The sequence below is a fragment of the Lactuca saligna genome, chromosome 9 (assembly GCF_052625555.1).
Source record: "Lactuca saligna cultivar CGN05327 chromosome 9, ASM5262555v1, whole genome shotgun sequence".
NCBI lineage: Eukaryota > Viridiplantae > Streptophyta > Magnoliopsida > Asterales > Asteraceae > Lactuca > Lactuca saligna.
In genome coordinates this window covers 189,247,819-189,274,942 of record NC_136425.1, presented here as the reverse complement: position 1 = coordinate 189,274,942, position 27,124 = coordinate 189,247,819, and the positions used below count along the sequence as shown (strand labels likewise).

At 34.3% G+C, this 27,124-nt stretch overlaps 9 non-coding genes across 9 annotated transcripts; all 9 read left to right on the top strand.

Moving 5' to 3' along the window:
- Positions 1–243: 243 nt before the first annotated feature.
- On the top strand, positions 244–315 carry TRNAE-UUC (transfer RNA glutamic acid (anticodon UUC)). The gene has a single exon. It is a non-coding gene; the product is annotated as a tRNA-Glu (tRNA).
- A 1,178-nt stretch (positions 316–1,493) lies between these two features.
- On the top strand, positions 1,494–1,611 carry LOC145018960 (U5 spliceosomal RNA). The gene has a single exon (XR_013667285.1). It is a non-coding gene; the product is annotated as a U5 spliceosomal RNA (small nuclear RNA).
- A 1,404-nt stretch (positions 1,612–3,015) lies between these two features.
- LOC145018959 (U5 spliceosomal RNA) lies at positions 3,016–3,134 on the top strand. Its single transcript, XR_013667284.1, has one exon. It is a non-coding gene; the product is annotated as a U5 spliceosomal RNA (small nuclear RNA).
- Positions 3,135–4,310: 1,176 nt separating this feature from the next.
- LOC145018967 (U5 spliceosomal RNA) lies at positions 4,311–4,428 on the top strand. Its single transcript, XR_013667292.1, has one exon. It is a non-coding gene; the product is annotated as a U5 spliceosomal RNA (small nuclear RNA).
- An 11,814-nt stretch (positions 4,429–16,242) lies between these two features.
- LOC145018964 (U5 spliceosomal RNA) lies at positions 16,243–16,360 on the top strand. The gene has a single exon (XR_013667290.1). It is a non-coding gene; the product is annotated as a U5 spliceosomal RNA (small nuclear RNA).
- A 2,214-nt stretch (positions 16,361–18,574) lies between these two features.
- TRNAE-UUC (transfer RNA glutamic acid (anticodon UUC)) lies at positions 18,575–18,646 on the top strand. The gene has a single exon. It is a non-coding gene; the product is annotated as a tRNA-Glu (tRNA).
- Positions 18,647–18,892: 246 nt separating this feature from the next.
- On the top strand, positions 18,893–19,010 carry LOC145018961 (U5 spliceosomal RNA). Its single transcript, XR_013667286.1, has one exon. It is a non-coding gene; the product is annotated as a U5 spliceosomal RNA (small nuclear RNA).
- Positions 19,011–19,915: 905 nt separating this feature from the next.
- On the top strand, positions 19,916–20,032 carry LOC145018963 (U5 spliceosomal RNA). Its single transcript, XR_013667289.1, has one exon. It is a non-coding gene; the product is annotated as a U5 spliceosomal RNA (small nuclear RNA).
- A 902-nt stretch (positions 20,033–20,934) lies between these two features.
- TRNAE-UUC (transfer RNA glutamic acid (anticodon UUC)) lies at positions 20,935–21,006 on the top strand. The gene has a single exon. It is a non-coding gene; the product is annotated as a tRNA-Glu (tRNA).
- Positions 21,007–27,124: the final 6,118 nt, after the last annotated feature.

Sequence of the window (27,124 nt, the reverse complement as noted above, 5' to 3'; positions counted from 1 at the left end):
AGTTTTGAGTTTTAACTTTTAACCCATTTGAGGAGTTTTGCTAGTGTTGCAAAAGTTACTTTTCCTATTTTTAAGTTATTTTTAAGTGATTGACGAAATTGATCTTGGTATCTTATTTTAAGAGGAAAGAGATTTTTTGCGATAAAGTGAATTTTTAGAGTAAACCTAAAATGACATAAGATTTCTACTTTCAGAGTAATAATAATATTATAAATATTAGAAAATACCTAAGCAAAACATCAATCCATTGTCGTCCAGCGGTTAGGATATCTGGCTTTCACCCAGGAGACCCGGGTTCGATTCCCGGCAATGAAACTTTTTCTGTTCTTTTTTTTTCAGCCTAATTTAATTTATCCATTTACAGAAGTAATATTAATTAAAGCCCAAATGTAAAAACAAATTTTATATATTTACAAATTACAAACATTTTTTTTTTTTCTCTATCAAACAATTAAAAAAGGAATCGTATCTTCTACACACGATGGGTTCATGTTTTTTTAAGGTTTTACCCATTTTATGATAATGACAGGATACAAAACAAACGAAAATAAACCTTAAATAATAAAAAAAACTAAATCTCCCGAAAATAAACCAGATAATAATAATAATAATAATAATAATAATAATAATAATAAACAAAATTCGGAACTGGAACATGGGGCATTTGGGACATCTCGGTTGATTGGCTTAATAACATTTTTGTAGCTACTTTTTTGTAATTTTGTAGCTTTTTGCTAGTTTAAATATATTTCACTTGTTGTAAAAAAAAGTTAAAATAATAAAACTAACTTCAGATATTCGTTATAGATTAAACAAACTATATAGCCGTAAAGCTATATACATATTAAAATAAACATATTATTTAATAATTCAAAAGAAAATTATGCAAGTTTGCACAGTTTATGTGATTATCATACTAAAAATCCAACTGTAATAAAGGTTAACTACACCTTTTCCCTACAAACTTATACAGAAGTTTAATTTTGGAAAAATAATAATCTGAGCATTGCAAACAGGATTTAACAGAAAAAATATATTAAACAAGTTTAGGCACATGATATGAAATTGATAAGAGATTGTGTGGTTGTGGGAGAGAGAAAGAAGAAGATAAGGGTAAAGGAGTCAAAAGGGTGTCTTAATGGATTTAGTCTTGTTTCCATTAAGTTCACAGCAAAGGCCATTTGAGAAAGGTTTTGTATTTCAACAACTACAGATTGAAGAGATTGGTAATTGATTAGTAACATTGATTGATTTTTCATTTGTTTAACCATTAAAGATTCTTGCAACATCGATTTCTTTATCATAGTAGCTGGAGGACCATTTGCTTCTAACTAAAACACCAACTTTCATTTACTATTAACACAAAGTGATCATAATATAATAATGGCAAATAAACAAATATTGCTACATTCCCACATCTCTAGTTGAATGGAAATCTACAGCTTAAACAAGCTCTATAAAGAAGACCCTTCAATATCTTTTTGAAATCATGCAGCCATGTGATGAGCACAAAGCGAACTATTCTTTCGCCTTTTACTAAAGAATACCGTGTGTTCTTCATATAAAGTGGCATACTCCTATTTTTGGAGAGGTGTTCTTTTTTGGAATGCCTCCATCAATTATTAGTATTAAGATTTTCAAATTCTTGATAGTGATAACTAGCTTTGAGGTATGTAATTATAAACTTGAGCTGTCTATGTTGAGGAAAAATTGAAAATAAGATGCTATAAAAAACAAATCGATGAAACTACATTGCTTTTCTGCATCTAATCCATCCTAAACTAAACACTTATGTTAGTTTTATGTATTTATATAAACTTTTATAGATGGAGATCTTGGTTCTAGATATTGAATATATTTAAATTGTAGAAAAGTGTCTCGGATGATTATAACTGCAAAAAGTAGCAAACTACTTTCATTTATTTATGCATTAGAGCAATAATACTCTAATTTCTTTCCATTTCATGTATAGGTGCATTATAGAAATGAAGGTAGGATGATATATTAGTAAAATAATTACAAGGACATTTAAACAAATGAAAAGGCAAAAAAAAAAAAAAAAAAAATCCCAAAACAGGCCGGGTTTTGGGCCCGAGGAAATTCACACAAAGCGGTTAGGATGTTTGCCTTCACCCAAGAGACCCGGGTTCGATTCCCGACAATGGAACTTTTTCGCATGTACTTTCCTTTTTTTTTTTTTTTAATATTTATTCATTCTATCCATTGAGAGAAGTAATATTAATTCAAGCGCAAATGTAATAATAATATCCCAAAACATTGAAAGAATTTTTATTTTTAAAAACATTTTTTTTATCTTTCGTCAAATCAAAATCTTAGCTATATTTTGGTAATCAAACAAAGAATCATGTCTTCTACACACGATTGGTTCCTGTTTCTTTATATATATCCCAAAATTCAAGGGGCTATCGTGCTATTTGTGAGTCATTGCAATTTTTTTTTTTAAAAAAAACATTGATAAAATGATTGTTTTTTTTTTCATTTGAGGGTGTATCATGGGGGACTATTTTGGATTGTTTTGGAGAGGACAATGGACTCTTTTGAACTATACTCTTTTCAACATGACCGGATAGTAATCATTTGTAGCTTGCTAACCAATTTTAGTAGGTAAATAATGACTTCAACAAAAAAATCAAATTATATTAGTCTAAAAAAATGTAATGACATATTAGATAAAATCAAGAAAATGTAAAAACTTTTCTGATTTCATAAACACATTCATCCTTGGATTTTAGTGATCACTTAGTTTTCCTGTCTTTGGAACAAAAAATTTACCAAGTGATTAAGTGAACCTAAGCCAACCCAACCTCTTATTAATTGGTTTACCTTTAGCATACAGGCCATTGCAGGGACTACGGGAAGTTTGATGGGAAAGAGTCAGCGAGTAAAGTCAATAGAGTTTCAATTGCATTCCCACATCGCTAGTTAAATGGAAATCTACCATTGAAACAATTAAGCTCTATAAAGAAGGCATTCACCATTCATTTGAATCCATGCAGCCATGTGATGAGCACAAAGCGAACTATTCTTTCGCCTTTTACTAAAGAATACCGTGTGCTCGTCACATTAAATGGCATACACCTATTTTTGGAGAGGCATCCCATTTTTGGGATGCTTCTAACATTTTAAATTTTAAGTTGCTATTGTGCATTTGAAAATGTAAATTTGTATCCCGAATGCTTGTTTGCAAAATAGGTTGTGTTTTACCAATGTATTGGATAAAGATGAAGTTTGATAATGTCTCAGAATTTATAAACACTACAAGCCATTTGATACTTCTTTGACATAAAATGGGTCGTGAAACCATTTTATAATTAACTCGGGTACGCCATAGAAGCTATTTTCAATAATGACAATATAGACATTCATGTCATAAAATGGGTCATGAAACCATTTTATAATTAACTCGGGTATGCCATAGAAGCTATTTTCAATAATGACAATATAGACATTCATGTCTTTTGTGCAGACAAGAGATCGAGATCGAGGTTTTGCCCCATCTCGTTCTTTTTTTTTTTTTTTTTTTTGTGTGTGTGTGGGAAAAAAATTGCATATTTTGTGTCGTTGATCCGTGTATGGTTCAATGTATGTCAAAAGCAGTACGACATGTTTCTATAATGTCCAATACTACGTATCATGTCCATGCCAATCTTGTATTTCTCAAAATTTTAACAAAATTTATTAAAAAAAACCCATACCCATATTTTTATATAAAGAATAAAACTATATATGTTTTAAATTCCCAATCAATCACTAGACTGTTTTACTCTTTTTTAGTTGACTCAACATAGCATTACTCGTTTAGGACAATGGAGTTGGTTAACAAGTTTCATTGGTTGTTATGTAATTATATAAAGATTGTAGATTCCTTTTGTTTTGCCTATAAGGGTAACTACTAAGTGAGGCTAAAAGCAAAATGAGCTTAGGTTTTGGTTCAAATTTTTATTAGATTAAGTTATCACACAACTTGTAGAAAAAGGGTAACACATGTGTAATCAAGGATATCTGGCTTGCACCCAAGGAGACCCGAGTTCGATTCCCTGCAAATGGACGATTTTTTTTTTTATGTTTCAAGTAAGTAACTCTTTTAACACATATGTACTTTATCGAGCTTTTCAGCATAATCCAATTTATCAGTAGGTAGAAGTATTAATAACTAAATCCCAAATGTATGCATAGAAGAAGAAATGACTATCTATTTGCATTCCCACATCCCTACTAGAACAGAAATCTACAATTTAAATTAATAAGCTCTATAAAGAAGACCTTACAACAACCTAATATAATCATGCAGTCGTGTAATAACCACACAATGAACTATTCGTTCGCCTTTTACTAAAGAATATCGTGTGCTTGTTACATTACATGGCATATGCCTATTTTTGGAGAGGTGTTTCTATTCTGGAATGCCTCCAAAAATTAACAGTTCTAAGTTGTCCAAATTCTTGATATTGAAACTCAGTTGTAAAAACATTTTGAAACTGAAGATGTAATTTACTCTAAAGATATATTATTAGCCTCTAATGACATGTTACGTGATTATGGACATTAATATTTTCTTCATTTATTGGAAAATTCATGCAAGGTATTAGCATATGAAGGTAACTGTTTGTGGTTTGCCAAATATTATACAAACACGATATGATTTGCTTAAATACATCAAGATTCTCCTAGATTAAAAGCCAGAAAAAAGTTATTAGAAACCAACATAAATATTCAATATACAACTAGGGTAGAGGGATATGTGGGTTGATCTTTAATTCACATGGATAAAAGTGATCAAAAGTTGTTCGACACTTCAACTTAAACAAATTCTAATGGAAATTGTATATCTTTGTGAAAAATATTTATCCACACTTGCATCACACTGAACTCGATAAGAGGAATCGATCATCCTTGAGACAATCAAGTTTCACTTGTCGGCGAAATTGTGTTACCATTAAATCTAAAATCAATTTGAAATTTTTTGTATTCGAAACCATTTGCCCATAACTAAAAACACCAACTTTCATTTGTATTAAGACAAAGTCATCATATCATGGAGAAGAAAGAAGTACTACTACATTCCTACATTGCAAGAGAAATGGAAATGTAGAGTTTGAAAAATACGTGTATATATAAATATGGCCCTCCACCTGACTAATGAAATAAAGAAGCCATGTGAACTGAATTGACTCAACGTAAGTAAACTAGTTACTCATATATTTACACGATTAAAATGTTGAGTAACAAATCCTAGATAGATTAAGCTAAGGGCAATAAAACCTTGCGAACTAAGTAATATTTGTTGTCCCTGTTTTGAGATTGAGTTTGACATGCATTCAGATCAACCCAATCATCTTATCATGGTAGATGTTTTCAACCATCTACCATATTTGAAGAATGTTATCTGAAGCAACACTAGCAATGATCTAATCTTCACATAAATCTTGAACTTTAATAATATAACCAATTACCTGTTGGATAAGGTGTCTAAGTCCATAACTATTTCTGGTATGTACTTGACCCGACCCGGCATGGTCCATTTGGGTTGCATGGCACCATGCAATTGGATAGACTAAATGAGAGAAATAACACTTGGAGATTATTAATATATTATAAGTTCTAATATATTAATAATATTATTTGATTAGTTTGATCAAGAATTAATTTAGAATTAATTAAGTGATCAAAAGATAACTAATTAAATATATGGGTTGATTAAGTAAATCATCCATATCTTGTATAGTGGGCTAAAAGGCTCCATGGATCATCAAGTTGGGTTCCACCCATAGGATGTTCCATGGATGCTCCATGGGAGTTACAAACCCATGGGTCATGGAAATGAAGAGTCATGACACATTAGGGTTTAACCCTAGATGTGTCAACACTATATAAGTAACATGATCTCCTCCCAAATCGGTTACACTAAGTAATAGAGGGCTTGGCCGATTTTGAAGAGTGTGTGTTCTCTCATAAGTTCTTCCAAGAGCATTTGGTGTTGTGTGAAGCATTTGAGGCATCACACTTGGGGTGCTAGGCTCACAAGGTTTCAAGGAACACAAGCAACAACAAGGTAAGTTATTCTATCTATACCTTATGTTAAAATTGTTCCCCATGTATGCTAGATAGGAATATAACCTTGGAATTCAACTTTGCATGACAAATTAGACAAACATAGATCCAAGGTTATTAGGGTTGCATGTACACTTAGGAAGTGTTAGAATGCTCAAAACCCATCAGTGGTATCAGAGCCTAGGCTTGTTTGTTCTTATTTGTGCTTAAAAGTTGAAAACAGAATCGGAAATTTGCTGTCTGCGAATGGACTCGTCGAGTCTATAGGGGGGACTCGTCGAGTCCATGTGTATCTTCAACCAACTCGGCGAGTCATGTTCATGCACTCGGCGAGTAGGGTCGAATGAGTGCAGAATTTCGATTCAGTTGCTGGAAAAATGAATTAGAAACATTACCCTAAACTGTTTTAGTAAATGTAAACTTGTTTTTGGTGGTGTAATGTCTTGCTAATTCATTTACAACAACTAGTTATCAAAAATTACAAAGTTTTATGTAATTTTTTATTGTGTTCATACTCATGTTCTTGTTCTTATGATGTTTTAGATGATCATAGGAATTATTTGTAACCTATTTGGTAGTTTAATTCTTGATCATAATGTGTTTTAATGGAGTCCATAACTTATCCTTAAGTTATGGAAAACCAAGAGTCACACTTGAGTTAAAACCATTAAGAAAACACAAGAGTTATAAAAAATGAAGAGTCTTCATTTTATGACTCTATTAAACTCATAAGTTACAAGAAATGAAAAGTTTTGAAAGTTACAAAACTTGCCCTCAAGTTTTGGAACAAGTAAAGTTAAGTTAAAACTTTAGTTCCAACCCCTAGAATTTTAAAAGTTAAAATTCAACCCTTATACTTATATTATGATAATTTAATAATTATATATATATGTATAAGAATAAAGTCGTCTTACCGCTAGTACGCCTCATTCACGAAGCCGGTCTATAAGGTGGGTATAAGGTTGTTGCCTATAAAATGGTGACTTAATGGGTGAATATTCTCACCCACCGCTTGCTTGACTGGTGGAGGGTCGTTAGCCGAACGGGTAAGACAAGAACTTATAAATTCTCATTCAAAGTATGATGAATATAATAAAGTAACTAGACGTTTTATTAAATTCCCAATCTTAGTTACTTTAGGAAAAATGTGAATAAGGTGCTAATCCATGAAATTACACTTTACACTTTGTCTGAGTCGTTGGTGGAGCGTGTGTGGTTAACCGGCACACTAACTTGGACTTAACAAGGTAGGTAAAGGGTGACTTAAGGTTTATTATAGTATCGGTGGAGCGTGTGTGGTTTACCGGCACATCGATTGAGTGATAAACTTTAAGGGTACCAAGCGATTTGCATGGTTACTTCACACCTCGTTTTGTGATCCTCGGCATCCCAGTCACAAAACCTGGAGGGCACTCCCGAGATTGAAACATGCCTTTGAAAAGTTCATTGGATCTCAAAGAATCTAGGAATTTCTAAAACCAATAAAAACTAAATATTTAATATTTCGGTTTTCATGGTGGAAATTGGTGAATCGTCATTCACCTACCTTTCAAATATGGTATAGCTTAGATTACGGCATACCTCTTCTAAGTTATATTATATTGTGATTGGATCCTAGCCTTAATATTACATTTGGGTGTTTTATTAAGGATTCTCTTAAATCTAAACTAAACTTGTTCTTCTTTTTCAGATGTCTTCAACTAATGCTTCTGGCTCGAATCCTAATGGCTCCTTTACTCTTATGAGTCTATGTGGGAAAGTCACCTTTGATGGATCCAACTTCAACAAATGGATCAGAAACATCAGGATGATTACCCGCTACGAGGACAAAGAATATGTCCTTGACAAGGAGCTTAAGGAAATTGACGAGTCCACTGCAACTCCCCAGGAGATCGCTGACTTTCATACTCATGAAAGAGATGCAACCAAGGTGGCTTGCATCATGTTAGCCACCATGACAGCTGAACTCCAAAAGTCTTATGAAGACTTCTACCCTTTATGAAATGCATCAAGATTTGATGGAAAGATACCATCAAAGTGCACGACAAGAGAGGTACGAAGTCATCTGCTCCATGATAACAACCATGATGAAGGACGGAGAGTCCGTCACGAGCCACATGCAGAAAATGCAAAGGTATGTGGATCGTTTGCTGAAGCTCAATGTGAACTTCCCTGAGGAGCTTGCAATAGATATCATTTTGCACTCCTTACCATCGTGCTATGATCAATTCCGCATGACATATCACATGAACAAGGAAGAGGTCACCCTCAGCAAACTTCAGGGACTTCTCAAGACCACAGAAACAGGTCTTAAGGGGAAGTCGGTTGCTATCACTCCTACTCCAGACTCAACTCCGGTCTTGGCAATCGGGCAAAGTCGAGGGAGGAAGAGAAAGAGATCTTCAAAGGGTACCAAGGCTTGGACCCTTGATGGCTCTTCTTCAAGTGGAACCAAGAAAGGTTTCATTACTCCTTCTTCTGACCCAAAAGAGGCTGAATGCTTCTATTGCCATGAAAAATCTCATTGGAAGCGGAACTGCCCAAAGTACCAGCAAGATGTGAAGGATGGGAAAGTCAAACCCAACCATGCAGGTATTTACACTATCATTTCTAATAACTCACCCCATTCGAAATCTTGGGTCCTTGATACAGGTTACAGTATTCATATTTGTTGTGACTTGCAGGGACTAGGAAGAAGTGAGAATGTGGAGCAAGGAAGAATAAACTTAATCATGGGGAATAGGAAAGTTACACCTGTCACCAAGATTGGAGTTTATACTTTATCGCTAAGTAGTGGGTTAAATTTAGATTTGAATAAATGTTGTTATTCGCCAGAAATGGCAAGAAATATTATTTCCTTTCATGCATTGTACAAACAAGGTTTCACCTTTTCGTTTGATAATGAAGTTGGTTCGATTAATGCTTTCTTTAATAATGTTCTTTATTTTAAAGCATTACCTTGTGATGGTGTGTATGAAGCTGTATCTATTGTAGATAACTTAGGAAATAATGTTTTGTGTATTGATTCTACTAATAATAATAACTTGGATAAAGCATCATTATGGCATTGTCGTCTTGGACATATAAGCAAGAAACGCATAGGCCAACTCCAAAAGGATGGAGTCTTGGAGTCGTTTGACCTAAAGTCAAATGATAGTTGCGAATCATGCTTACTTGGAAAAATGACAAAGTCACCCTTCACAGGCTCGTGTGAAAGGGGTGAAGGTTTTTTGGACCTTATACACACGGATGTGTGTGGACCATTCAAACATGCCACAAGGGATGCTAATCGTTATTATTTGACTTTTACCGATGATTACAGTAGATATGGATATGTCTACTTAATCAAGCATAAGTCAGAGACTTTCGAGAAGTTTAAGGAATTTAAACAGGAAGTCGAGAATCAATTGGGCAGGAACATTAAGATGCTTCGATCCGATCGAGGTGGTGAGTATCTTAGTTCAGAGTTCCTCGACTATCTAAAGGAATGTGGGATTGTCTCACAATTGACACCTCCCAGGACACCGCAGTTGAATGGTGTGTCTGAGAGGCGTAATCGAACCTTGTTGGACATGGTTCGTTCCATGATGAGTCGAGCTTCGCTACCAATCTCATTCTGGGGGTATGCCTTAGAGACTGCCGCCCATATCCTTAATCTAGTCCCTACAAAGAAAGTTGCCAAAACTCCTCACGAGATGTGGACTGGTAAAGTACCTAAACTAGACCACATCAAGATTTGGGGATGCGAGGCTTTCGTGAGACGTGAGACTCATGATAAGCTCGAACCCCGAAGCGAGAGGTGTATTTTCATCGGCTACCCACAGCAATCCTTTGGTTACCTCTTCTACAGACCTAGTGACAATGTGGTCTTTGTAGCAAGAAGAGGAGTCTTTCGAGAAAGAGAGTTTATAAGCCAAGGAGACAGTGGGAGGCAAGTTGATCTTGAAGAAATTCAAGAGTCAAGTGGTGAAGGAACTTCAAACTCTAGCCCTCAACTTGAGGAGGAAACTCCTGTTGAGCCAATTGACGAATCTGTACCTCTGAGGCGTTCCACGAGAGTTAGGAGTGCACCTGAGTATTACTATGGATTCCATATTACTGCAGAAGGTGAGACACTTATTAGTGATGAGACACTAGTAAGTCAAGATGACCCTAACAGCTACGAGGAAGCCATGGCGGGCCCCGAGTCTGCCAAATGGAAAGAGGCTATGGATAGCGAGATACAATCCATGTATGACAATCAAGTTTGGAACTTGGTTGAGAATGTACCAGGTCGAAAGACTGTAGGGTGCAAATGGGTTTTCAAGAAGAAGACCGACATGGATGGTAAAGTACACACTTATAAGGCTAGACTGGTTGCAAAGGGCTTCTCTCAAATTCCTGGAGTGGATTATGATGAGACCTTTTCTCCGGTAGCCAAGATTAAGTCTATTCGGGTTCTGTTAGCCATAGCCGCATTTCATGACTATGAAATTTGGCAAATGGATGTCAAAACCGCTTTCCTTAATGGGAAGTTAGCTGAAGATGTTTACATGAGTCAGCCAGAGGGTTTTGTCAGTAACGAGTACCCCAATAGAGTGTGTAAGCTTGAGAAATCCATTTATGGATTAAAGCAAGCACCTCGCAGATGGAATCTTTGCTTTGATGAAAAGGTCAAGGAATTTGGCTTTTCTAGGAGTGAAGATGAATCTTGTGTATATGTCAAGGCTAGTGGGAGTATATTTAGCTTTTTGGTATTGTATGTGGATGACATACTACTCATAGGAAACGATATTCCAACCCTGCAGGAAGTAAAGTCCTGGCTTGGAAAGTGTTTCGCTATGAAGGACCTTGGTGAAGCTGCCTATATTTTGGGGATAAGAATCTTGAGAGATCGGAGTAAAAGACTAATTGGACTTAGTCAAAGTACCTACTTGGAGAAGATTCTGAAGAGATTCAGAATGCAAGACTCCAAGAAAGGAGAGTTGCCCATCCAGAGTAGCGCCAAGTTGAGTAAGACACAAAGCCCTAGCACTGAGGCTGAGATAGCAGAAATGAGTCGAATACCTTATGCTTCGGCTGTAGGTTCGATCATGTACGCTATGACGTGTACTCGACCTGATATAGCCTTTGCCTTGAGCATGGTTAGCAGGTTTCAGGGGAACCCTGGCAAGGCACACTGGACTGCGGTAGAGACTATTCTCAAGTACCTACGAAGGACTAAGGACTGGGTCCTTACCCTCGGTGGGAGTGATGACTTGAGAGTTGTAGGGTATAGTGATGCTAGCTTCCAGACTGATAGGGATAACTTCCGCTCTCAGTCGGGCTGGGTCTTTACCCTAAATGGAGGAGCAATTTCTTGGAAGAGTTCCAAGCAAGAGACAGTGGCAGATTCTACTTGTGAATCAGAGTATATTGCAGCTAGCGAAGCGGCAAAGGAGGCGTTATGCTGAGGAACTTCATTGGAGACCTTGGAGTTGTACCAGCTATTAAAGAGCCGATGGAAATTTTCTGTGATAGTGAAAGTGTTGTTGCCTTAGCCAAGGAACCAAGGGATCACGGGAGATCCAGACACATCGACAGAAAATACCATTTCATCAGACATCGGATCGAAGAAGGAATCCTCGTGGCAAAGAGGGTATCATCAGATGAGAATCCGGCAGATCCCCTCACGAAGGGACTGACTCGGGTTAAGCATCTCCAACATGCTCGGAGCATAGGGCTGAAGGATGATATTAGATTTAGTAGTTAGATAATCTTGAAATTTGTAAAGTGTAATTGACATTTGATGATGAATAAAAGTGTTTTATTTATGAGTAAAGTGTTGCTATCTCTTGTCGATCGTTTACTATATTTCTTTTGCATGTTTTGACTTCCAGAATAATTTTGTTTGGTATAACATATTATTCAAACCTCCACAGTCGGTCATATGTCGGAAGTAGGTATGAATCAAGACTGTCATGGTTGGTTGTAGAGGTCTGGGACAAGGCTACAACAATCATGAGTGCTCATAAGTTCTGAGCATTGGACTCAACCCACGCTCACTGGAATCACTTCATGGAATTCTATCTCGAGTGATCGTGAGACGGTAATATCATATAAGTCTTTAAACCTAGAGATATGATTTGTTACTTACGAGTTGGTTATGCATTGATTGTACGAAAAACGCATTGGTAACTCGATGTTATAAAATCGTGCTCTTGTGTGTAATTCAATGAGTAGTAGAACAAACATATGAGTCAAAGTTTATCTGTTCCTTCTTGGATTAGAAGCTGATATCTGGGCCCCTCGATGATTTTGTTTTGACCTATGCACCGGGCCCGGTCAGAACTAAATTGATGTGTTCAATGAAGTTCTTTGTCAAACAAATCGGAAATCGGGAAACAAATGTTGGACAATAAGTAAGACATTGTTCCATGTATTTGTCCGACTGATATCCAGAACGGAGGATTATATGATCACTTATCTTAAATGGCGTACCATCATCTTCTCAAGTTTCGAGAAACCTTGTAAAGAGCTACGATTGCCGATCGGTTCCTGAAGTCATACTTGCAGTAATAGTTACTAAACTTATCCAAGTGGGAGACTGTTGGATAAGGTGTCTAAGTCCATAACTATTTCTGGTATGTACTTGACCCGACCCGGCATGGTCCATTTGGGTTGCATGGCACCATGCAATTGGATAGACTAAATGAGAGAAATAACACTTGGAGATTATTAATATATTATAAGTTCTAATATATTAATAATATTATTTGATTAGTTTGATCAAGAATTAATTTAGAATTAATTAAGTGATCAAAAGATAACTAATTAAATATATGGGTTGATTAAGTAAATCATCCATATCTTGTATAGTGGGCTAAAAGGCTCCATGGATCATCAAGTTGGGTTCCACCCATAGGATGTTCCATGGATGCTCCATGGGAGTTACAAACCCATGGGTCATGGAAATGAAGAGTCATGACACATTAGGGTTTAACCCTAGATGTGTCAACACTATATAAGTAACATGATCTCCTCCCAAATCGGTTACACTAAGTAATAGAGGGCTTGGCCGATTTTGAAGAGTGTGTGTTCTCTCATAAGTTCTTCCAAGAGCATTTGGTGTTGTGTGAAGCATTTGAGGCATCACACTTGGGGTGCTAGGCTCACAAGGTTTCAAGGAACACAAGCAACAACAAGGTAAGTTATTCTATCTATACTTTATGTTAAAATTGTTCCCCATGTATGCTAGATAGGAATATAACCTTGGAATTCAACTTTGCATGACAAATTAGACAAACATAGATCCAAGGTTATTAGGGTTGCATGTACACTTAGGAAGTGTTAGAATGCTCAAAACCCATCATTACCCACCATGGATCAAGAGCAACTGTGGTGGGACCCATCTTTCGAGTCATTGAGTGTTTGCTCCATGCCAATCCTACATTTCAAATAATCATCAAAACTTTTAACGACATTTATTAAAAGCTCATACCTATATTTTAAGTTAAGAATAAAACTACATATATTTTAAATTCCCTGCTAAACTTTATTTTTAGTTGATTCAACATAGCAGTACCCATTTAGGACAATGAAGTTGATTAACAAGTTTCATTGGTTGTTATATATGTAATCATATATAGATGTAGATTCTTTTTGTTTTTGCATGTAAAGGTAACTACAAAGTGAAGCTAAATGCAAAATGATCTTAGGTTTTGGCTCAAGATTTTAGTAGATGCCTTGTCAACAAACTTCAACTTGATTAAATTATGCACAACTTGTCAGAAAAGGGGTGTCGTAATGGATAAATGCTACTTAGTTATATCCGCTTAACCTATTAAGTCATGTTGTATGCATTAAATTAAAAAGAGGGCTCCTATATATCAGGCTGGATTTATGTGTTGTTTCTTTTTGACTTAAAGGTAGACCTGACAAATTGAGACACGAATACACGAATTTGTGAGAGACACGACACAACACGAATACACGACACGAATATATCTTAAAAATTGAGATAAAACTTATTTCTCATCATGTAATCGTATCGTGTGAAATTCGTGGTGGATACGTTTTCATGACACAAATACACGAATTGTCAGGTCTACTTAAAGGTCTTAATGTATAAAAAACTTAATTAATGGGTTAAGCTATTAAGCTATATTAGTTTTTTTTTCTACTTAATGCTAAAAAATTAACCTAGCGGATTAAGTTAGGAAAATCATGTCCTTTAAATTCAATACATGATTTGATATTATATTTTCCGTAATTGCCCCTAAAACAAATCATGTTCCACCAAATCAGGGAGATCTCTCTCTCTCTCTCTCTCTATATATATATATATATATATATATATATATATATATATATATATATATATATATATATAGAGAGAGAGAGAGAGAGAGAGTTAGGTTCATATATAAACCTTAATTATTATGTGAATGTGTGAACCAATGAAAATTTAGAAAAACAATAAATGATTAATTAAATAAGTAAAAGGTAATTTTGGAAGTTTAGATATAATTATTTACTAACCAAAAAATGAAGTCGTATATTTTCCTTAAATCATGGTTTCGGTTACAAACATGCAAAAATACTAATTACTTTTTTGTTATTTATTAACTACTGTTTTTGATTGTATAGACCATGTTCAATTATTCTTCAAACCATTTGCACTTAATTTTTTTTTCTAGAATGTTAATATTATTCTTAAAGAATATTAGTTGTGGTCACTATTAATGGATATTGATCCAAAAAGTTGAAACATAAATAATTTTAGATCTTGTATTCTTTAAGAATTATTGAATTCTCAAAGAATTCTTCAATTATAACAAATTAATCATGTTACAGACTTTTTTATTCAAACTATTATTTTCGATAATATATGTTGTACTATACCATATTCTTAAAGAATACACAAACAATAATAAACAAAATTGAAATACAATAACGAAGGTAGCACTCATTCTAAAAGAATATACTCCAATTGATGGTATTAGAAAATTTAATCATGCTAAATAATGAAGTTATTCTTAAAGAATTTAAATATGCAGAATATATTATATCGTATTTTTAAAGAACGCACGGATAATATTAATCTTCTCTTTTTACAAAAATTAAATGTGGTTGCAATCGGTTACAGAAATTCATTCAATACATTCCTTATTGAGAATTAATCAAAATATAAATTATGTCTTTATAATAATTATTTTTAATTTCTTATTAAAAAGAAATGTTTATGTGTGTTGTGTTCCATTGTAATTATGATATACCATATAATCTTAGCCATATACACATTTAAATCTAATGGTCAAAAACTTGTCATACCATACACTCACACAATATATATCATTCGCATTTAATCCTAACCCTATATATATACTTCTTCATACTCACTAAAATTGATAGTATCTTCATATATATCACATCAACTTTCCTCATCTAAAACATGGTTTATCTTTTATACTTATCATATAAACTACAAACGGACATGAGCTATTATATATGTAGGTCTAAGTAATTATCTTATTCTTCAAATAAGTCTTAGAAATTTAATGGATGAGTTTCATTCCAAAATGTCTTTTGCATAATTACGATGTTATTTTTTAATTTATTTAAATTTTGAAAATTATTTATTGTGATAATGTACGCCATTTTTATGTAGAAGGGTATAATAGTCATTTATTCAAATTTAGTGCATTGGGTGCAAAAAAAAACCGATATTTATATTAGCAACACTTTATCCATTAAGACATCATTATCTATTTAGCTCACTTTAATTATCAACCCATAACTTAATAAGAAATCTAATCTTGTTTCCATTAAGTTCATAACATCACGTTAGACATTTTATGGGTTATGAAAGAGTTTTTATATAAATCAATGGGGAATTTATAGAGAATCTTTGAAAGTTGGTTTGTGAATGAAAGCTACAGGCACACAGCAAATGACATTTGAGAAAGGTGTTGTATTTTAACAACTACAAATTGAAAAGATTGAATTTGGATTAAGGATACCATTTGCTTCTAACTAAAACACCAACTTTAATTTCATTTACTATTAATACAAAGTGAAAGTCATCATAACATAATAATCCATAATAAAGAAGAATTGCTACATTCCCACATCGATGGTTGAATGAAAATCTACCATTGAAACAATTAAGCTCTATAAATAATGCCCTTCACCATCCTAATCAAATCATGCAGCCATGTGATGAGCACAAAGCGAACTATTCTTTCGCCTTTTACTAAAGAATACCGTGTGTTCTTCATATCAGGATGGCGTACTCTTATTTTTGGAGAGGTGTTTTTTTGGAATGCCTCCACTAATTATTAGTGTTAAGATTTTCAAATTCTTGATATTAAAACCCAGCTTTGAAGTAAGATGCCATAATGAACAAATCAACAAAACTACATTGCTAAATTTTGTATCTAATCCAACCTAAATTAGTTACGTATATTGGTTTTTGGTATTTATATATAAAATGAAGAAATAGCAATAAAGTTTTATAGATGCTGATCTTGATTCTAGGTACTGAATGTTTAAACTACATGAAAGTGTATGAGATGGTTATAAATGCAAAAAATAGCAATATACTTTCTACTCTTTGTGCATTTAGAGCATCACAGTCTCATTTCTTTCCATTTCATCTACTGTGCAGTATAGAAATGACAATAGGATGATATATATAAGTAAAATAGTTAAAGGGACACTTAAACAAATGAAAAGGCAAAAACAAATGATACTTGTTTGGAAAGGTGTTGTAAATTACTGGACATCGACTCTATGTAACATATTTTGTGATTGTGGACATTGATATTTTCTTCATTTGGTGGAAAAGTTATGCAAGACACTAGAATACAACATGGGGTGGAGGGGTATGTGGGTTGATCTTTCACATGTGTAAAAGAGATCAAAAGTTGTTCAACTTAAACAAATTTTTATCAAAAATCGTATATCTATATGAAAAATCCATCTCCACACTTGCATCACATGGGACTTGATTTGAAATTTTGAATTTGGACACCATTTAATTTGCCCATAACTAAAAACATCAAATTTCATTTATTATAATGACAAAGTCATCATAATTATGGAGAAGAAATAAGTACTTCATTCCAACAATGCAAAGGAAATGGAAAAGTAGAGTTTGAAATACCGTGTACTTGTTGCAGCAAGTGACATATGCCTATTTTTGTGGAGGTATTCTCTTTTCGGATGCCTCTAACAATTGATAGTTATAAGTTTATATTGTCCAATTGATAACTATTTATTTGTTACTCAAATCCGTAAGGAAAGACTAACTAAGCTAAAAAAAAAAATCGTATCAAAAAATGTAACCTAGTTACTCTTTTATATACAAGATGAAACGATCGAGTAACAAAACATATAATAGGAAAGAGTCAAGAAAACTTTTATATTTCTTCTCTTTGTTTTGAGATTGGGTTGATATGCATTCAGATGGGTTCCATGTGAAATCTAAAAACTTTACTAATATGCCCACCATGGACAAAGAGCAACCCCAATGGCCCATCTATAGCATCCTCTAACATTTGCTCCATGCCACTCTTGTATTTCAAATAACTCTTAAAACTCTTAAATATTTATTTTAAAAAAATGTACACACATATTATTTAAAAACAAAAAATATATTAAATTCCCAAGCCCCCCTCAACTTTTTTACTATTTTTTAGTTGATTCCAACGTAGTATCATTTATTTTGGACTAGGGAGTCGATTAATAAATATTATTAGTTCTATGTAATTATATTCATATATGGATGCAAATTATTTTTTTTTGTTTTGCCAACAAAGGTTAAAATGCAAAACGAAAGGGCATTTGATCAACATTTATTAGGAGTTGACAGAAAGATGTCTAGGGTTCAAGTTCCGTTTGGAATGAAAAATATATATTTAAAAGTACAGTAGTAGGTGTGAGTACTTAGACTAGCATTAAATTCAAATTTTTAGAGGAATCACATTTGTATATGTCACGTCAACACACTTAAGCTTAGTTAAAGGTACATTGCTGTTCCATGACATGCTCCATTTATTGATCTGTCAAATACATATCATGTCATAAAAACTTAGCGGTTAAACAGGTCAACACGTTAACTACCAATTCAAGTGAAACATTCTTTGTGAGTACAATGACTTGACTTATAACATATGGAAAAAGAATTGGTGAAATGGAAAAAATGTTGTCATTCACTCATTCTATAACCTTAATCCTAAATAAAAACTAAAAATATTAAACGTTTTCAAGAACAAACCTACTAAGATCCCATATCAACAAGAATACAAGATGCTAGAAATTTATTCTTCGAACTCCATCCAACCTAAAACACCAATAGATTGGTTGTTGTTAGAAAAGGAGGTAAAAGGTAGTTTCCAAAATCATATGCAAGGACTCTTACTCGTGACTATCAAATATTGTATGAAGAGTAGTTGTCGGTTTATGTAAATCAAACAGCTTCACAGTCTTTTATTGGCTCCTTTACACAACAATTAAATGAAAGACGTAAAGAGAACACAAATCCATTGTCGTCCAGCGGTTAGGATATCTGGCTTTCACCCAGGAGACCCGGGTTCGATTCCCGGCAATGGAACTTTTTGCTGTGTTATATCCAATCCCAAATGTTATATCCAAAACATCAATTGAATTCATATTACAATTTTTTTATTTTATTTTATTTTTTTTCATCAAATCAAAACCTTCGCAGATTTTTAATGAACACATGCATCAAGAAAGAAAAGAGTGTCAACTTGCATTACCACATCGCTGGTTAAATGGAATTCTACAACTTAAATAAACTCTATAAAGAAGGCCCTTTACCATACTTTAGAAACCAAGCAGCCATGTGATGAACACAAAGCGAACTATTCTTTCGCCTTTTACTAAAGAATACCGTGTGTTCTTCACATTAAGTGGCATATGCCTATTTTTGGAGAGGTGTCTCTTTTTGGGATGCCTCTAGCAATCGTTAGTTTTAAGTTATCCAAGTTCTTGTTAGAGGAACATAGCTGTAAAATCATTTTGAAACTAAAGACAAATATTCCACGACTCTGTTGTGACTTATTCTGTCATTGAGGACATTTATTGGAAAATTCATTCAAGACACGAGCATATGAAGGTAACTATGTGGTTTGTGGTTTGCTAATTGTTAATCCTATGTAAAAACTAAAAATCCAAAGGTTTTCAAGAACATACCTACTAAGATCCCATATCATGAGTCTTCTACCAAACAACAAGATGATAAAAATGTCTGTTATTCAAGAAAAGGGTAAACAAGTAATTTCAAAAAAACACATGCAAGAACTGTTGCTGGTGACTATCAAACTTACAGTATGAACTGCGATTGACATTTTTCGTAAATCAAACAGCTTCGATGTCTTGTCTATTGACCAGGGTTCGATTCATGGCAATGGAATTTCTTTTACCTATTAATGTTATTACAAAATAAACTTTGTTAAAACCCTTTTATAAACACGTATGTCGAACAATCTTCTGAGCATAATCCAATTTATTCGATCCAAATGTAAAAAGATAATGAAAAGCATCTATTTAATTCATGTTTACAAACAATCTTTTTCTGTTATGATCAAACGAAAACCTTCGCAGCATAATGGATTTCAAGAAAGACCAAATTTTAATAAACATATTCATCATCCATTTTTACTCATTTGCAATTGGTTTTTGTTATCATGCAGGGGATATAACACAGTTAAAAACAGGAGGTTTGAAGGGAATTAATAGTTAGGCATGAATGAGGGAAGAAAAGAGCATACAGTTGCATCCCACATCGTTAGGTCAATGCAAACTTGTAATCTAAATAGTCGTATAAAAAGGGTCCTCCACAGCTATAGTAAAATCATGCAGCCATGTAATAAGCACATAGCGACCTATTCTTTCGCCTTTTACTAAAGAATACCGTGTGTTTGTTACATTAAGTGGCATACATTTATTTTTGGAGAGGTTTCCTTTTATGGGATTCCTCTAAAAGTTCATAGTTTTATAAATTTAAGCCATTGTCCTATGTTTAATTTTCAAATACAGTTGTTAAGTTGTCAAATGTTTGTTTTTTTATAAATGCTATATTAAAACCTGGCTTAGTGTATTGTTTGTGTTATGCTTATCTTTTGACTACATATGGAGTTTGATATTATCTTGGAAACATTAACAGTAAGTAACACTACAAGCCATTTGATACTTGTTTGACATCATTAAGACCAAAACTTATCATCGACTTTTACCACATCCAATGCATGTCAAAAGCAGTATTACGTAACCAGTGACAGTGGGGCCTAAGGGAAGTCAAACTAAGGTACAAAAAAAAAAAGATCAAGTCAATATATAGGCTAGTTACTCATTTTTTTACAATATGAAAAGGTTGAGTAACAAAACCTAGATTAAGAGAAGGGCATGAAAACCCTGCCTAGTTACTTATATTTGTTGTATTGTATTAAGAACGGGTTCACATGCACATCATCCCAATCATCTTACTATCACAAGATTCTAAAGATAACAGAAATGTTATCCAAAGCAACACTACCAATGACCCAATCTTCTCATAGATGTAAATGGAACGTTATTTGTAAATACAAATAACTAGACTTAACACATATCGAAAATATATTGTTAATCGAGGGAGGACAATTAGAAAAAACCTTTGTCATTGTATGACCTTATCAAACAACAAGATGCTAAGAATGTTTGTTCTTGTTCTCGGGACTTGATCTAACCTGAAACACCAACCGATTAGTTGGTGTCAGAAAAGGGTAAACAAATAAACGTACGAAAGAGCAGTTGTCAGTTTTTTACTTTTGGTTAATCAAACAGCTTCTATTGACAGGTTAACCAAGGATTAGTAATTGAAATGCCTGTAGAAGACATCAATCCATTGTCGTCCAGCGGTTAGGATATCTGGCTTTCACCCAGGAGACCCGGGTTCGATTCCCGGCAATGGAACCTTTTTGATCTTTTTGTAACATTTTTAACACGATTTTTCAACATAATCAATTCATCCATTGATTGACAAAAGATAACCCAAAAATATAAATAATTCATATTTACGAACAATTTTTTCTATTATCAAATCATTAACCTTTGCAATGTTATAGATTTCAAGAAAAGACCAATTGCAAATAACACATCACTTGGTTCGATGGGATTCATTTTTTAATCAATAGAAAATACCTAACGCTCTTCCTTAATTTGCTTGCTTGGTACTTGATGTTTTCCATGTGAAGAATGCACAAGAAGGGAGGAGAAAGCTCTTATTATAATTTCTTTGTGGTTGCAATGGAAATGACCCAAAAAATGCAGCTGTGGTTGGGTGTTTTTCATTGGTAAAAATCTGATTTCTTTTAGCTTTCCTTCGCTGAAAACTACACAGCAGAAATGGGGCATGGTACCTTTCTTCCTTTTTAAAATTTTATTTTTACTATGTTTGTTAATGTGAGTTGTGAGGAGGGGTAGGAAATATTTTGAAATTATAAAACAAAAAAAAAAAAGCAAAATCGAAACCTAGTGAGTTTTGAAATACGTTTTTTTTTTTAACTCAAAATGTTTAGGAATACTTTTTCAAAAAAAAGTTTTTCGGGAACTCCAAAAGTATTTGAAGGGACCTATTTTCAAAAATGATGATATCTCAAAAGATAGCTAAAATGAATGGAAATTAAGTAGGCCTACAAACTTTCTCTTTTGTCCTTAATTGGTCATCAAACTTTTTTTTTGACTCTCTGAGGTCATTTAAGTACGTTAATAATGTTTTAAAATGGTAGTTTGTCACGTGTCGTTACATCTTATGTTTATATAAATGATAGGTGGATAAAAACTAACTCCACATAGGTAAGAGTTGATGACTTGGGTGACACCTCACTTTCTATTTAAGAGAGGGATGTCTCGAAACCAGAAGTCACACTTCTTTCCCCTTTTACAATCTTAACGTTTCAGCTCTGGCTACCATGTCTTCACAAGGATCATCCCGTCAAGAAGGTCATGAAATCTGGAAATCGTTGATGATCCCGTGCCTGACGAGCCTTGTAGCTGTGACAGTAAATCTCCTGCGAAGCTACGCGAGTCTTGGAGTGGAAAAACCCTGCGAGAAGATTCTTCAACTGTGCTTCATCAGGCTCATTTTGTCATTCTTCTTGTAACACCCCAAAATATGAAGGTAAAATTTTCATTTTTAAAACAACAAAAACATCCATTTATCATTTACTCAAACACTTGAAGATATTTTATAATAAAAACAATTATCAGTGTACAACCCCAAAATCTCAAGGTTTCGGAAAATGTGGGTGTATGCGCTGCGATCAAACCGAACCCTTCCCTTTCGAACTGGAAGTACCTGAAACAATAAACAACATTAGTAAGCACAACGCTTAGTAAGTTTCCCAAAATACTACACACCATACATAACATACGAGTCGTACATATCAGACATATCAAACATGCAATAGGATGTGATAAGTGCCAATCATAGTCTTGCCATTATGCTACAAGTCGTATCATGGTCTTTTCTTGCTAGGCCAGGGGCCAAAACCCTAGGCCTTACATAAAAGTGTGAGGAGCCACCTCTTGGTCTTTTATGCAAACATCACAAAGACAACTAGCATACAATCTATAACTAACCATCTACTTAACTGCCAGAGTCCGAACTCTGGTCTTACGTACAGTTTTGCTAGGAGCCACCTCCGGGTCTTTCATACAAATGTTAAGGGCCACCCATTCCAATAACATAAACCAAATGGTATGTGGCCGGGGCCTGATACACTCATTTAGGTGAGGGACATTATGTGTTTGTTTATGTATGATATGTGGTATTTTGGGAAACTTACTAAGCTTTGTGCTTACGGTTTTCAGTTTATGTTTCAAGTACTTGTGGTTCTAAAGGGAAGTGTCCAGGATGATTGCCGAGCACACACCACTCGATTCCGTATTTTGTAATTTACTCTGATGATTGATGATGTATTGATACAATTTGTTTACCATGGTTTTATAACAATGATATAATTTACTATTTATTAATCTAGAAATGAAAAAAATTTGGATCTTATTTTTGGGACGTTATAGACATCTTCTAAAGAATCAACAAAATACCTTTCTAAAACATTATTAACGTACATAAATGACCTCATATGGTCAAAAAAAAGTTCGATGACCAATTAAGGACAGAACTGAAAGTTTGTAGGGTTTTTATGCCAATAACCCAATTAGATAATCTAACCATTATAAATGAGGTTTTCAAATAAAATAAATATTTTTTTAGTTTTTGAAAAATAATCACTTTATCCAAAATGTCTAGTACTGGAGTACTGTTCATATTTCGGAGTATTTATTTATTTAATTATTTTTTAATTTTCTAAAAAAATCTTTTTATTGTTTTTTGGTATTCTAATTGCTACGTTTTGAAATGTTTGATGTCATCGTTTTTTAATAAAATGTCTAACTTGATGCACTAATATTGGATATAATTTACATTACTATGTTAATTTAACTTTTTGTTAATTTTAAGTAAAAAAAACAATTTTTTTCTTGTAATTCCGAAATTGTTCTTTGTATTTTGGACTTGTTCTTGAAGTTCCAGATTTATTTTTATTTTTTTTCGAAATAGAATATCGTTCCAGAATCAGTAAAAAAAATGTTTTTTTCTTGGATGTGTGTGTAAAGATGGCCCAAATGGCTTTACATATTTGAATATTCAGTTAAGCTTTTGGCTTTAAATTTTAATAAATGAAAGCTTATATTATATTGCAATAGATGTTACATGAATTAATAAATAAATACAAAATGGTTAATTTTATTGTTAGAATTCAAAAAATTTCCGCAACTTTATATTTTTCTTAGTTTTTTTTTTTTTTTTTTTTTTTTTTTTTTTTTTTTTTTTTTTTTGTATCTCTACTTCGAGGACATCTCTATATGCAATAATTAATCGACACCTACCCAGTACCTCTTTTGATTTTCTTAAGTGCCTTTCATATCTTTGAATTAAATGGAAATGATCTACAACGATTGAAATTCATATGATATTAACCAACATAAGATACTTAATTAAAATATATAGATTTTATGAGAATTGAAAGTTAATCTTTTTCATATATCAAAGTGATGAATGATACAAGTATATATATATATATATATATATATATATATATATATATATATATATATATATATATATATATATATATATATATATATATATATATATATATATATATATATATATATATATATATATATATACAGAGACAAGCTACAGCAAACAAACTAAACCCACATACATAGGCACGTGAAGCACACATCCTGAATACCAGGACTAATATGACTAATTCCAGTGACTTAGTCCTATTGACTAAATGACTTCTTGATATAGCCGTTATTACTCCCCGGCAAGCTCAAGTGCAGGCCTGACTTGAAGCTTGTGTCGTAGTTGGGCAATTCGCTCTTTATGCAACGGCTTGGTGAATATGTCTGCCCATTGGTCAACAGAGGATAAATTACAGATCTTGAGATTCCCGGAGTCTACCTGTTCTCTAACGAAATGAAAATCAAGAGTTATGTGCTTGGACCTGGTGCTGAGAATTGGATTTTTGCACATGAATGTGGCGCCAACATTATCACACAGTAAAATGGGAGGTTTAGGAAGCAAAACATGCAGGTCTCGTAAGAGTTGTTGAATCCATAAGAGCTCAGCAGTCGTGTAGGAAAGAGCTCTATATTCTGCTTCAGTGCTTGATCTGGCAACAACTCGTTGTTTTCTGGATGTCCAACTTATGAGATTAGGTCCATGTAAAACAGCAAATCCATATTGAGAACGACTATCATCGGAGTCCGACAACCATCCATAGTCTGAATAAGCTAGTAGGCATTCTGTGTTGGGATGTGTAAAGTGAAGACAATGATGCATTGTGCCATTCAGGTATCGTAAGATGCGCTTTACAGCCTGCCAGTGGAGGGTGGTTGGGGAATGCATGAATTGACAAACGCGATTGACTGCATATGCAATATCGGGCCTAGTTATAGTGGCATATTGAAGGGATCCAACTACTTGTCTGTACAGTTTTGGATCATGAAAAGGGTCACCAGAAAGTACAAGTTTGGTTGAAGGATCGGCTGGTGTGAAGACTGATTTGGAGTCTATCATTTTGGTTTTGGTCAAAAGATCATGGATGTATTTTTGCTGGGAAAGAGTTAGGCCATGGTTTGATTTCGTGATTTGCACTCCAAGAAAGTAATGTAAATCACCTAGGTCTTTGAGAGCAAATGTGTGATGTAGATTGTTGATGATCTTTTGAATAAAGGATGGATTATTTCCTGTAATAATCAAATCATCTACATAAACTAAAACATAGACAATGGCAATGTTAGATGTGTGAACAAATAAAGATGTGTCGGAATGGCAGGCTCGAAACCCATGGGTGACAAGATGGTTTTTGAGCTGATTGAACCAAGCTCTTGGAGCTTGCTTCAGTCCGTACAAGGCCTTATGAAGTTTGCAAACGGCATTAGGTTGTAATTTGTCTTCGAAGCCACGAGGTTGTTCCATATAAACCTCTTCGGAAAGTACACCATTTAAGAAAGCGTTATTAATGTCGAGTTGTCGGATATTCCAGCCATGAGAGAGAGCTACAGAGATGACTAAGCGAATGGTAGTTGGCTTGATGACTGGACTAAAGGTTTCAAAGAAGTCGACACCCTCTTCTTGGCTGAAACCTTTAGCGACTAGGCGGGCCTTGTAACGTTCAATGGTACCATCAAAATGGCGTTTGATCCTGAAAATCCATTTACATCCAACAATGTTAGCCTTAGGGGGACGTGGTACGAGAGACCAAGTCTTATTACGCATTAAAGCATCAAATTCACATCGCATTGCAATTTAACCAAGCTGGGTTTTGAAGAGCTTAAGGGACATTACGGGGTTCAGTGGTGGGTGAAGGTGAAATGGTATGGAGAAATGCTTTTGGTTTTAGAGAGTTTGTTCGTGCCCGAGTAACCATTTGATGTTGTGTGTTGGCAGCGGGACGGAAGAAACGAGGGGCATTTTGTTTTGCTTGGGAACTTATGGTGGGTCGGCGATGGGAAGGAGTGGAAGAAGAGGGAGAGGATGAGGAAGAAGGTGTGGGAGTTGGGTGGGAAGCGGTAGGAGATGGTATGATCGGAGTGGTTGGTAAATGTAGAGCATGAGTAAGAATAGTGGTGTCGGATGGTACAGGTGGGGAATTGGAGAAGGAGGAGTTAGGAGGGGGGAAGCTATAGCATATGGAAAGACAGATTCATTAAAGATTACATGTCGTGAGATATAAATGCGTAAGGTTGGGCGATGGAAACAGAGGTAACCTTTGTGAGAGGCGCTATAGCCGATAAAAACACAAGGAAGAGAGCGAAACTCCATTTTGTGGGTAGTATAGGGAGCGAGCCACAGATGCAAGACACCGCTCAGATAGGGTTGATTTGAGCCAGAGAAGGACGAATCTGTCTCGTTGTTTCCAGGTGGCAAATTTCGGATTTGGAGTGGGTGCAGGGGCAGCCTCTATACTTTCAACTGCCGCAGCAGGAAGAGTTGCAGATGGAGGTTGGGGATTACGAATGAAGGAGTCTAGGTCAAAGCACTCCAGGGCAGAGATGATGGTGGTGCGCCACAGGGGGTAGTTGTGACGATCTAGCTTAATGCTGAGTGGAGGAATCTGGAAGTTCATATGGGTGGAAGCCATGGTAGCAGCAGCAAGTAATTGTTGATTGGTGGTGTTGAGCGACATGGTGGTGATCGCAGGAAGAACAATTGAAAAAAGGAGAAAAAAAAATTGATATGAGCTACCAAAGCTCTGATACCATATAGATTTTATGAGAATTGAAAGTTAATCTTTTTCATATATCAAAGTGATGAATGATACAAGTATATATATACAGAGACAAGCTACAGCAAACAAACTAAACCCACATACATAGGCACGTGAAGCACACATCCTGAATACCAGGACTAATATGACTAATTCCAGTGACTTAGTCCTATTGACTAAATGACTTCTTGATATAGCCGTTATTAAAATAAAACAATAGTATTCTTCGTCTTTGCAATAAT